Source organism: Lygodium microphyllum, chromosome 10, assembly GCF_053477565.2.
Source record: "Lygodium microphyllum isolate KBCC chromosome 10, Lygodium_microphyllum_v1.1.10, whole genome shotgun sequence".
NCBI lineage: Eukaryota > Viridiplantae > Streptophyta > Polypodiopsida > Schizaeales > Lygodiaceae > Lygodium > Lygodium microphyllum.
In genome coordinates this window covers 90,289,405-90,302,790 of record NC_141144.1, presented here as the reverse complement: position 1 = coordinate 90,302,790, position 13,386 = coordinate 90,289,405, and positions in this window count along the sequence as shown.

The window sequence follows — 13,386 nt, the reverse complement described above, 5'->3', positions numbered from 1 at the left end:
TGATGTACTTGGTCTGCAAGTATTGTGTTGCAAGACTAATCAGCCCGATGAAGTCAAATTTCCATTTTTTGAAAGGTTGTCTTGCAATGATTGGGGTTAGCGCCATCTTGTCCTTTGCAAAGAGGTACTTTGGTCCTTTGGCACTCATCTAGTGCTTCACAAATCATGCTGTGTCTCGAAAAAATAAAGGCCACCATAGTTGAGAGTGCAGTAACTTGCGGGTTGTTGTGTCTCTGCTAAAGTGTCCTCTAGCAGTTGCATTATGTGCTTCTGCAAGTGTGTCATGCATTTCATGCTCACACACACAAATATGTAGCAAGCCATCCTACCCTAGCCTATAGAGTTGACCTTCTATTAATTTTGATAGGGTTTTATCTTGAGGATGAGTCACCTAAGTTGGGCCTTCTTAATGGGTCTTTTGAGTAGTCTATGTTGAAGCACTTGGACTATGTCATCTGTCCAATATGGTGTCAATTCGGCTATAAACAAATCCTTCTTGATAGACAAGTTAAAGAGATGCACGTCTAGCATCGGTGATACCCTCTCTAGCAGCTTCTCCTGTGGGTATGCAAGACATGTGGTCAGCCATGTAATGTTGTTTCCCGTTGCACACAACCATAGAGAAATGGAATTCTAAAAGTAGAAGTAACCATCGAGCAATGTGTCCTGTAGTGCAAGGTTTATTAACAAGATAAATCAAGGCTTGATGGTCAACAAAGAAAGTAAAAGGCGTAGTAAAAAGATAATGTGAAAATCTCTTTGTAGTAAATTCTCTCTCAATGGTGGAATAGTTTATTTTGGTATCTGTGAGTTGTCTGCTAGCAAAAATCATTGGATAGTCTAAATTGTGTTCACCAGGCTCGCACAACACATCCCATAGTAAACTTTGAGGCATCAATGTGGACGTGGAAGATTATGGTTCAGTATGGGGCTATTGGCACAGTTGTCTGAGCCTTTTTCAATTCTTTATATACACATTAGTATTCCTCGGTCCATTCAAATATTATTAGTAGTTTCTAAAGTGGTCTAGTGATTAACACATACTTCAACATAAATCATTGATAGCATCCTATATACCCTAGCAAGCACTGAACTCCCATGTAATTGGTTGGTAGTGGAAGGTTGATAATAACCCTAACCTTTGAGAAGTCAATGTGGCAATGCCGTTCTTGGTCACCACGTGTCCTAGGATGCATTCATGCTTCACCCAGAACTGGCACTTAAGGGGATTCAATGAGAGATGATACAATCTATATCATTCAAAGATGCAAAGTTCATCTCGGTGTTCATTCCAGCTTGAGTGAACACATAGGTAATCAACAAACACTTCTAACTCCCACAAAAGCATGTCCTTGAAGATGGCACACATGAGCCAACAAATGTGACTTGTGCATTTCTCAACCCAAAGGACATGACTATGTAGGTAAAGAGACCCCACTTGGTAGTGAATATAGTCTTATGCATGTCATCAAGATGCACTTGCGCCTGATTGTAACCCGAGAAGTCGTCTAAGAAACTATAGGCTTCTTTGCCAGCTACTCTTTCGAGCATATACTCAGTGTATGGCAGTGGATAGTTGTTTCTCTTTGTAGCAGCATTGACTTTCTTATAATTGACGCACACTCTGATCTTTCCATTTTTCTTCAATACAATCACGATATGTTATTTATTGAAAAACTTTTATTAAGAGAGATTATTGGCTTTTGTCATGTGGTGTTGTCTTGGGAGTCAATAGAGGCTAACCACCCAATCCACCTACCAATGCTATCTAAGAAAAGGTAAGGTAGCGATTTCACTACATCCTTGGCAATTCATTCTTTCTTTCTTTTACGTGGTTTGGGATAAGAATGGATAGATGGATGAGTGTGAGAGATGTATTGGGTATGTGAGAGGTAGACATTGTCTAATTGGATGAGTGTGAGAGATGTATTTGGTATGTAAGAGGTAGACATTGCCTAATTGAGAGAAGTACTTGAAACAATAAGAATTCGGTCAAGTCCTATTGATTGAGCTTGTGAAAGCTCTAACATTGTACTAGAAAATATGTCTATCCCAAAGGCTATAATACAATACTAGAGAATTTGGGAATCTCCCAAGTTCCACTTTTAAATGAGTAAAGATTTGACCAAGTGGCTAAATCTTAACCCCATATTTGAGAGTGGGACTTGGGGGGATTGCTTATATAGTATCTAGGAATAATATCACCTTCAACTAAGGGATAGGATTTGAGCATGTGTCAAAATATTAATCACATTAGGAATTCCCAAACTTTATGAAAATTCTGAAATTCGAGAATTTGTGGTTCTATTGAGATGAAAGAAATATTAAGCAACTACTAGATCAAGGGTACCTTTGGCTAACTAATTCATCATGGAGATCCCCACTCTATTTCAAAAGAAGATAGCTGGAACTCTTCATCTTGGCATTAGTTATAGTGAGATAAGCTAGGTCATAGTAAAGAACAACTGCTCCATTCCCAAAATTGACAAACTTGTCGATAGACTTCAAGGCTTAAAGAATCTTTTTTAAGATCATTGATTTAACAAAAAGGTACTACTAAATTAGTATCAAAGAAGAAGACATTTTCAAGACTACCTTCAACATGAGGTGTGGTCACTATGAATTCATCATAATACCTTTTGAGGTAACAAAGGCTCATGCACTTTTAACAAATTATTAGTGGAAATCTCTTGGCCCTATCTGTAACGTGTCCACTAGAATCATCTAGGACACGTCTTAGCAGTCCATCGGGAAGGATGTCTAGAAAACTCCGCCCGGCACTCCCATGGAATGTTGCGGGTTTTGCAATCTAGGTCTTCCCGCGTCTGCCACGTAGCGGAAGTATCCTGGCCGTTTCCCACTTAGGATCGACCAGAATTAGGGTTTTTCTTGTTTGGTCATTAGCTAACAGCAACTAGCGTCAGACCAAGCGAACTACTTTACGCAGAAACGCCAGGTCCGAAGCGGATTCACGCTGCACTTGGTTCGAGGAGAATGGGAAACGAGAGGGATGCAAGGCTCAACCTCTCTGCCATAAAGCATAGTCCCATTCCGTTCCCCTAAAATAGCGTAAATCGGGTAGGATGTAACTCTAGGTCATCGTTCTCATTATTAGCTTTGATGATGATGATCATCCCACTATTCGTCGAGTGATTTTGAGAAAAGTTCCCGGCTAACCGGGACCACCCATCCATAGGACGGACCCATGCTCCATCCTCCACACTTTCCACGGTTTGTTTTAGTTATGTAATTACCTAACACATTAATTTGACATATAACAAACAGCTTCTTTGATTAGCCCTGTTAAGCACTGGTTCTTTCACGTAATCTTATCACGTAACATAGAAAAACAATATCAAACAACTTCTTTATTATAATATCATCATTTTATCTTTGAAATACAGAAGGTTCCGCCCGTAGGCTTGTTCATAATCCACCCGAAGTCTATCAGTGGTCCGCTAGGGATCACTATTCCAAGCTTCTGCCCGTAGACTAGTATGCGGTCATCGAGATCCAATCCCGAGTCATGTTAGTCTCTTGTGCAGGACCCGGAAGGCGAGGGATTTACGGCCAGAGCCCCCCCTGGCACCCAAGCGTCCTCCTGCTCCAAGTAGAGCTCAACGGAAAGACCTCACGCGGCGGGTTCGGTCCACGTTCCGGGTGCGGTCAACAACCCCCTTGGTTAGGGTCAGGCAGGCAGTCGGGGGTAACTGAGCTGCCACTCCCTTCAGGCCTTCAACCTGAAGCATTTATATATCTTTCATCCTTTAGTTCCTTGAACAAACAATGCAAACAGTGCTTTCTAAACTGTTACAAGCACAATCAATTCCAGTGGTCGTTTAGTTGGCAAACTGTTAAGGAGTGAATCCTTCTCTCCGAATGCATCCAGCATTCGATCCGGAATCAGTTGCAACTTGGCAAGATTCCTATTGTCTTCGGGTTAGGGTCATACCCTGTTAACCCAACTTAACCAATGCTTTAGGTTTTGTTAATAGTAAATCTTGGCGGCCAGGTCGCTTTAATTTATTGATTAATCATTTGCGTCCAAGCAAATACCTAGCTTTCCTTATCTTAGCAAATTTTCCCTAATGAGGACGAAGTAACAGGATGACTAACCATCCCCTTGCAAGTTAAACTTGCGCAAGAACCTGCCAACCTCATTCCAAGGAATGGCAAAACTTCCTTGCGATCAAATCGCAAGGCTATGCGACGTTGCAACTTGTTGCACAAGTGTCGCCTCCATTCCAAGAGATCATTTCACCTGTTGAATGGCGTTTTCTGGTCACGGAATTATCTTCAGACGAGAAGCAGGGTTTAGGGTGTCTTTTTACCCAACCCATCCCTAATTTCACTAGATCGACAATGTTTAGTCCTAGGGTTCCAACTCAATTCGAGTTTCATCATTTTGAACGATTGGTACACTTTAGAATCTCATGCTTTGTTTAAATCCTGCAACCTTTCCCAAATGCAACACTTGATGAATGAATTTTATGCACGATGAAAGTGCAACGTGCAACCCTTTCATAACTACAACGTAGTTAAACGAGATTATTGTAGAGTTAGTGTTGGTATATTCTTTCTTGCAAGCACATGCCACATGCCAATCCATAGATTCATTTTTGATACACCACCATTACTTTTCGGATAACCTCCTACGGGTGTTAACAACTTTTCCCCCATGAACCATTACAATAAAGATTTTTCCTAAATTGCGACATAAGCTTATTCTTTCCATGTCTAGTCAAAAATACACTTAATAACTTCAGCCCTATAATGATAGGCGGTAGGTGTTCTAGGCTCGTCCTTTGAAATGCATGATAAGGCAACATAATACTAAGGTCGTAAGATGGATAGACAACTCACGTTCATCATATTGAAAATTTTAATAACTCCATTTCATGTCATGAGATAATTCTAGTAATCGATCAAATAGACGAATTTTCCTCAATTGCCTTTTAGTTCGGCTTGGTAAATTTGAACATGCATAGGTGCTTTCATTTCATAACTTTATAGATGCATGATATGCATGGACCCTTTATCTATATTTTATCGAATGTACTATTAACACTACCGACGAATTAATGACAATGTAGAATGAATTTCCCTATGGAGTTAAGCGTATTTTAAAACATCTCTTCATATGGAAATATGTTTACGGAACCTGGATTTGTGGATCCGCGGTGATATCCACGTGTAAGTCCGGGGAAGAACCTCCCGCAGGTGCGCCTTGCGTCTTCTTGGGAGCCATTGTAGACGTGATTACGGACTCTGCAGATTCCCTCTAGCCTTTACTCTTGCTCTTCGAGATGGCTAGGAGGTCGATACCTTCTCCTCGCGTAGGAATAGGAGTTTCCTGAACCCGGTTTTAAAACTAAGAAGCCCGCATAGGATCAAGGCCTATGGCCTTAACCTTAGAAGCTTCTTAAAGAAGCTTCTAAGAAGCTTCTGGGAAACAGCAGCGACTTCGGGGGGGGGGGGGGGGGGGGGGGGGGGGGTCCCAATGATTGGGAAGGAAGTCGTGGTCAAGGCGAGGATGGGCGGCGGAATGTTGGCGGTGGCCTGGCGGAATGTGGCGGCGGACTGTGGCGGAATGTGGTGGCGGACTGTGGCGGCCTGGCGGACTGTCGTCACTCTCCCTTCTCTCCCTTCGATCGTCCTCTTCCTCTCATCCCCCAGCACGGCAGCCTTCACAGCACTTAAATAAGTGAGGGGGAGGGTCCTCCCTCACGTCCCACGCGGCATCATGCATGCCTACATTCCCTTATGAGCTCCAGTCCGAAGCTAAGTCATAGCAGCTCCCCTCTCTCTCCTCCAGCACGATCGTTGGCTGGATTTGTTTTTATAACCATAAATCAAAAATTTCATTTTGATTTCTTTCCAAGAGGGGGTTCACACAAGCATAAGCGGTTTCCTTGTCTTTGGTCTTGTTCATGCCAATGGAGAATGTACAATTTCATTATCCAATTATTCAATGTCGTCATTCCCTTGCATGAGTATCATACGGGTTGGAAATATTTACAACGGAAATATTACATTCTCTCCCCCTTGGAAGAATCGAGATGTCCTCATCTCGAGATAAACTGGGGATATTGAAGATAGAGAGAGCTTTCATCCATCCAGGTAGCATCCTCTTCGGGATAATCTTTCCACTGGACGAGGTATTCCTTCAAGGTTCTAGATCTCAACTATCTCTCCCTAAAATCTAAAATCTTTTCCGGTCTTAGTTCAAGGACTCCTTGACTAGGCATTACAATTTGTTGGTCATCAAGTACATGATTAGGGTTGGGCACATATTTTTTTAAGAGACTAATATGGAATACATTGTGAACTTTTAGGTTATCCGGAAGTTGCAATTTATAAGCATTGGATCCCATGCATTTGAGGACTTTATACGGCCCACAATACCTTGGACTTAGCTTCTTGCATTGTCCTAGAGATAGAGAACTCCTTTTCGGCCGTACACGAATGAAGACCATGTCTCCTTCTCCGAAGACCCTCTCTTGGCGTTTCAAATCCGCATATGCCTTTTGTCTATCTTTGGCTGCTTGTATGTCTTGTCTTATTGACCTTATTTGGTCATCCATGTCTTCCAACATTTGTCTTGAAGCTTCAACTCTTAGGGTTGGATCAGAAAAGTTTAGGGGACTTCGACAATCATGACCATACAATGCCTGGAAAGGGGTCATTTAGATGCTCTGCTGGTAAGAAGCATTGTAGGCAAATTCTACTAATGGCAAGTATTGAATCCACCTCTTCGGCTCTCGACAGCAGTAAGCCCTAAGCATATCCTCAATGATTTGATTTACTCGCTCTGTTTGTCCATCTGTTTGGGGATGGTAGGTAGTGCTAAAACAGAGTTGAGTTCCAATGGCTTCAAAGATAGCTCTCCAGAAGTGTAAAGTGAAGAGAGAATCTCGATCGCTAATGATCCTTCTAGGTAACCCATGTAACTTGAAAATCTCCTTGATAAACACTCTTGCAATGTCGGAGGCTTTATAGTTTGTCTTTACTGGAATCAGGTGTGCAACCTTAGTAAGCATGTCAACTACAACCATAATGGAGTTGTATCCTCCTTGGACTTGGGGTAAGCCCACCACAAAATCCATACTGATGAATTCCCATTTCATCTAGGGAATGTCAAGTGGTTGCAATTTTCCTGGCATCATGACATGTTCAGCCTTGATACGTTGGCAAGACAAACATTCAGTGACATATTTGAGAATGTCACCTTTGAGCCTCTCCCAATGGTAGCTCTTCCTAACTGCGTTAAGAGTTTTTGCATAGCCAGGATGTCCTGCGAAGGGGGAATCATGAGCTTCCCATAATATCTTCTGCTTAAGTGACTGGCTTGTTGGTATACATAGCCTTGTTCTGTAGTATACAAGACCATTTTCAATGGAAAATTCCTGATACTTAGCTTGTGACTTCAGATTCTGCTCCTTGGTAGATATTTATTTTATCATGGTTTGGTAGGCCAAATCATGGCATGCTTCCTCTCTAGCTAGTTCGAGTATAGGGTTGCTTGGCATAGATACCTTTGTAGCCAGAGATCTGGCCGTTGATGGATTTTGCAAGATTAAGGAATTTAGGAATGCCTTGCGACTGAGTGCATCGGCAACTACATTCTCTTTCCCTGGTCGATACTTGATTTCAAAATCATACTCCTCCAATGCTTCAATCCATCGACGTTGCCTCATGTTGAGCTCGTTCTGGGTAAAAATCCATTTGAGACTCTTATGATCGGTTACTAGAGTAAACTTGTTACCCAACAGGTAGTGTCTCCAAAGCTTTAGAGCATGGATGACAGCTAATAACTCCAGATCATGCGTGGCATAATTCTTTTCATGACTCTTCAGTTTCCTTGAAGAATATGCTACTGGATGACCTTCCTGCATGAGTACACACCCCAAGGCAAGAATGCTGGCATCAGTTACTACCTCGAACTCCTTATTGAGGTCAGGAAGTTTTAGAATAGGTGTTGATACCAAACATTGCTTCAATTGGTCGAAGCTATTTTACTCGGGAGTTGACCATGTAATAGAAGTTTGCTTCTTTAGTAAGTCGGTAAGAGGTGCTGCAATCAAAGCATAGTTTTTGATAAAGACCCTATACCATCCTGTCAAGCCAAGAAAACTACGTATTTCTTTGACAGATACTGGTATTGGCCATTCAAGCACATCTCTGACTTTGGCTGGGTCTACTGATATTCCTTCTGATGAAACTATGAATCCTAGATATTCAATCTGACGTTTGAAGAATGCACACTTCTTCATTTTTGCATATAGCTTATGAGACCTCATTGTCTCAAGGACAATCCGAAGTTGAGGTTCATGATCTTCTTCCTATTTAGAATAGACTAAAGTGTCATCGAAGAAGACAAGCACGAAATCATCAAGATATGGTCTAAAAATATCATGCATTAATCTATTGAAGGTGGCAGGTGCATTTGTAAGCCCGAATGACATAACCAAAAATTCAAAGTGCCCATATCTTGTATTGAAGGCCGTTTTTGGAATATCTTCATCCTTGATCCTGATTTGATAGTAACCTGACCTGAGATCAATTTTGGAGAAGAACTTTGCACCTTGAAGGCGATCAAGAAGCTCATCTATTCTAGGAATAGGATACTTGTTCTTCACTGTTGATTGATTCAACCCACGGTAATCAATACATAGTCGAAGTGTCCCATCTTTCTTTTTCTGGAATAGTACTGGAGCTCCCCATGGTGAGTTGCTAGGCCGGATGTAACCCTGATCTAACAGTTGCTTGAGTTGTTCCTTCAACTCAATAGCTTCTGGTATGGACATTCTATAAGGTCTCTTTGCAATTGGCGCAGCTCCAGGCATTAGCCTTATTTCATGATCAACTTCTCTTAGAGGTGGAAGTTCAGTTAATTCCTCAGGGAATACGTCAGCATATTCCTTTAGCCAAGAGGGTTCCTCATGAGACTCTTGGCTTTGATCTAATTTGTTGAGTTTGATCAGGTACACAGGTAATCCTTTCCTAGCCCCTTTTATGATCCGCGATACTTTGGCTAACTGGATTCTTGGCACTCCCGCTTCACCTTGAGTCGTAACAAACTCTTTTTCAGAGTTCCGAAAGGAAACTTGACCCTTCCCACAGTGGATGTGAGCGTCATTAGGCTTAAGCCAATCCATCCCGAGTAGACACTCATGGATACCTAAACTCATGACTCTGAATTTGACTGAGGTTTTCTTTCCTCCCAGATAGAACTCCTCCTTAGCAGTTTGCCTGGTACAAGTTACCTCACGACCGTTTGCCAATTCCACAAGTAGGGTGGGAGCTTCTACTGTGGCTATTCCTAATCTTTTTGCACACGCTGGTGAGATAAAGGAATGTGTACTGCCACAATCAATCAAGGTTTTGAAACCTTTACCTTGATAGTCCGACGGTGTTTGAATCACCAAGAACTGGCGATTTGGCCCCTTCTTGTGTAAAGCGGCATGGACTGTCGCTCTTTCGAATTCCGCTTCCATAGTCGGATCTTCCTCTTCTTCTGCTTCACATCTTTGCCTATTGGTAATCCAGGCAGTTCTTCCTCTTCCACGGGTGGCGGCTCCCTGACCACGGCCTGCACCTTGACGGTGTCCCTCACTGAGCTTGGGACATTGCCTTTTGAAGTAACCGAGTTCATTGCAGTGGAAACATCGGATGTTTCGGCCATTACTGTGAGTAGGAACAAAGTTATTGACGTTATTTGTCCTTGCTTTCTTCCTTTGTCCCTGATTGTGGCCTTGAACTCTCCTAACTTGGGGTCTGAATGCCCCTCTGTTCGGGTCGCTATAAGACCAATTTTTGTTACCCCTCGGTCTAGCTTGCACTTCCTGAATTATAGGTGCCGCTCGAATGAGTGCATCCTGAAGATCTGATGGTCGCATAGATTCGAGACGGGTATTTACAGGTGGATTTAAGCCCGCGCAAAATTTGGACACCTGCTGCGTCGTGTCCATTTGTGGCGCATACTTTAAGAGTGAGACAAATTTAGAGTAGTAAGCGTCAAGGGTGAGTCCTAACTGTTTTAGCTCATAGAACTCATTCATTCTCTGTGTACGATATGCAGGTGGCAAATATCTCCCCTGCACGGCTTGCTTTAACTTCTCCCAGGTAACGGACCCCTCTGAAGTCCCTTGATCCCTGCACCATTGTTTCCACCATAATCTAGCTTCACCGGTGAGTTTTAATTTGGCGAGCATGGCCTGATTGGTAGGTGCAGTACCAGCTGCTTCGAAGTAATCCTCCATAGATTCAATCCAAATTTCAGCATCAGACTGGACGAATCTGCCTTTCCCGTCAAACTCGGGTGGCTTTATCTGCTTGAGGAGGAACTTCTTCTCCTGGATCACAGTGGTACTTGATGTAGGGGGCGAATTTGGAACCTGTACCTGGGGTTGTGCCTGGGTAAAAGTTTTCTTAATGTTATTATATGATAGTTGACATTAGCTTATCTTTAGTTCAGCTATCTTGTAAATCATGAAGCTACTTAGCTTTTCGTAACAACCCTGATGCACAATCGGATATTGATAAAAGAAGTCCTTATTTATATTTACATGGGCGTAGCCTTATACAACATCTCGTGCGATGATAATCCAATCATTACATTTAGTTTGGGGAGAACAACATTGTATTGGATTTGTCTACAGGAACTGTATAATAGTAGGGTTTTGGGTCATGGATCTTTAGGAATCGATAATTCATCGGAAGTTCAGGATATCCTTTCCGCTGGAATCCATACTTCCCATGGCGGCCCAACACCTTAATCCTGTCAGCTGGGATTACACGGGTTACTTCCTCATATACATATGAGTTCAATTCAACCCTCCGAACTTGAATATGCAAAGTCGAATTTACGTGAGCTTCCACAAAAATGAACAGCTTCACGACTTTCAAATCTTCCAACCACTTGATCCTCTTTAGGTTGGTTTGTAGATAAGCGAACCGGTGGGCAGCTATGTAGTAGATTCCTGAAGACCCGGTCCATCTTCGTTCTATATATAAAGGTGATGGATTATAAATCTGCTCCAGGATGTTCATCATTTCAATTCTCTGCCTATAATGCGGAGAATGCATTGCAGTCATAAACATGATCCGGAACACCAAAAACTTGTTCCACGCTTCATAGTTCTGCAAGACAGTATTGTAGATGAGGAAATGTTTGGACAGTAACAATTTCTTTACTTCATTTTTATTGAGATCTCATCAAAACAATTCCATTGTTGGTCGGCTCTGATACCAACTGTAACGTGTCCACTAGAATCATCTAGGACACGTCTTAGCAGTCCATCGGGAAGGATGTCTAGAAAACTCCGCCCGGCACTCCCATGGAATGTTGCGGGTTTTGCAATCTAGGTCTTCCCGCGTCTGCCACGTAGCGGAAGTATCCTGGCCGTTTCCCACTTAGGATCGACCGGAATTAGGGTTTTTCTTGTTTGGTCATTAGCTAACAGCAACTAGCGTCAGACCAAGCGAACTACTTTACACAGAAACGCCAGGTCCGAAGCGGATTCACGCTACACTTGGTTCGAGGAGAATGGGAAACGAGAGGGATGCAAGGCTCAACCTCTCTGCCATAAAGCATAGTCCCATTCCGTTCCCCTAAAACAGCGTAAATCGGGTAGGATGTAACTCTAGGTCATCGTTCTCATTATTAGCTTTGATGATGATGATCATCCCGCTATTCGTCGAGTGATTTTGAGAAAAGTTCCCGGCTAACCGGGACCACCCATCCATAGGACGGACCCATGGTCCATCCTCCGCACTTTCCTCGGTTTGTTTTAGTTATGTAATTACCTAACACATTAATTTGACATATAACAAACAGCTTCTTTGATTAGCCCTGTTAAGCACTGGTTCCTTCACGTAATCTTATCACGTAACATAGAAAAACAATATCAAACAACTTCTTTATTATAATATCATCATTTTATCTTTGAAATACAGAAGGTTCCGCCCGTAGGCTTGTTCATAATCCGCCCGTAGGCTTGTTCATAATCCGCCCGAAGGCTATCAGTGGTCCGCTAGGGATCACTATTCCAAGCTTCTGCCCGTAGACTAGTATGCGGGCCTCGAGATCCAATCCCGAGTCACGTTAGTCTCTTGTGCAGGACCCGGAAGGCGAGGGATTTACGGCCAGAGCCCCCCCTGGCACCCAAGCGTCCTCCTGCTCCAAGTAGAGCTCAACGGAAAGACCTCACGCGGCGGGTTCGGTCCACGTTCCCGGTGCGGTCAACAACCCCCTTGGTTAGGGTCAGGCAGGCAGTCGGGGGTAACTGAGCTGCCACTCCCTTCAGGCCTTCAACCTGAAGCATTTATATATCTTTCATCCTTTAGTTCCTTGAACAAACAATGCAAACAGTGCTTTCTAAACTGTTACAAGCACAATCAATTCCAGTGGTCGTTTAGTTGGCAAACTGTTAAGGAGTAAATCCTTCTCTCCGAATGCATCTAGCATTCGATCCGGAATCAGTTGCAACTTGGCAAGATTCCTATTGTCTTCGGGTTAGGGTCATACCCTGTTAACCCAACTTAACCAATGCTTTAGGTTTTGTTAATAGTAAATCCTGGCGGCCAGGTCGCTTTAATTTATTGATTAATCATTTGCGTCCAAGCAAATACCTAGCTTTCCTTATCTTAGCAAATTTTCCCTAATGAGGACGAAGTAACAGGATGACTAACCATCCCTTTGCAAGTTAAACTTGCGCAAGAACCTGCCAACCTCATTCCAAGGAATGGCAAAACTTCCTTGCGATCAAATCGCAAGGCTATGCGACGTTGCAACTTGTTGCACAAGTGTCGCCTCCATTCGAAGAGATCATTTCACCTATTGAATGGTGTTTTCTGGTCACGGAATTATCTTCAGACGAGAAGCAGGGTTTAGGGTGTCTTTTTACCCAACCCATCCCTAATTTCACTAGATCGACAATGTTTAGTCCTAGGGTTCCAACTCAATTCGAGTTTCATCATTTTGAACGATTGGTCCTTAGGGTAGGAACCCTAGATTATTGTTTGCATGAGCACCCAATTGACTCAACATTTCGGGAATGTGGTTAGGGCCATTGGGCATGAGGGTTTCGACTTAGCGACAATTGGAAAACTTGGCCGAATCCTTAACGTGCTAATACCTAGTTAGTGTTTGGGGTATCTATCGTATTGACCGAACCATGCCCATACGAATCCCTTGCGGCTAGGTGATTTGGGTAATTCACTATGCTTGTCTCGCGACAAGGATGAATCCTTCCCTAGAGATAATAAACTAGATCTAAAGAAGAAAAATAGTTTCGACTATCACCATACAGGTAAACATCCGACTCACTCTATCTTTCATTGGTAAAGTAAAAATACATGATAAGCTGGATACCAACTTTCTTA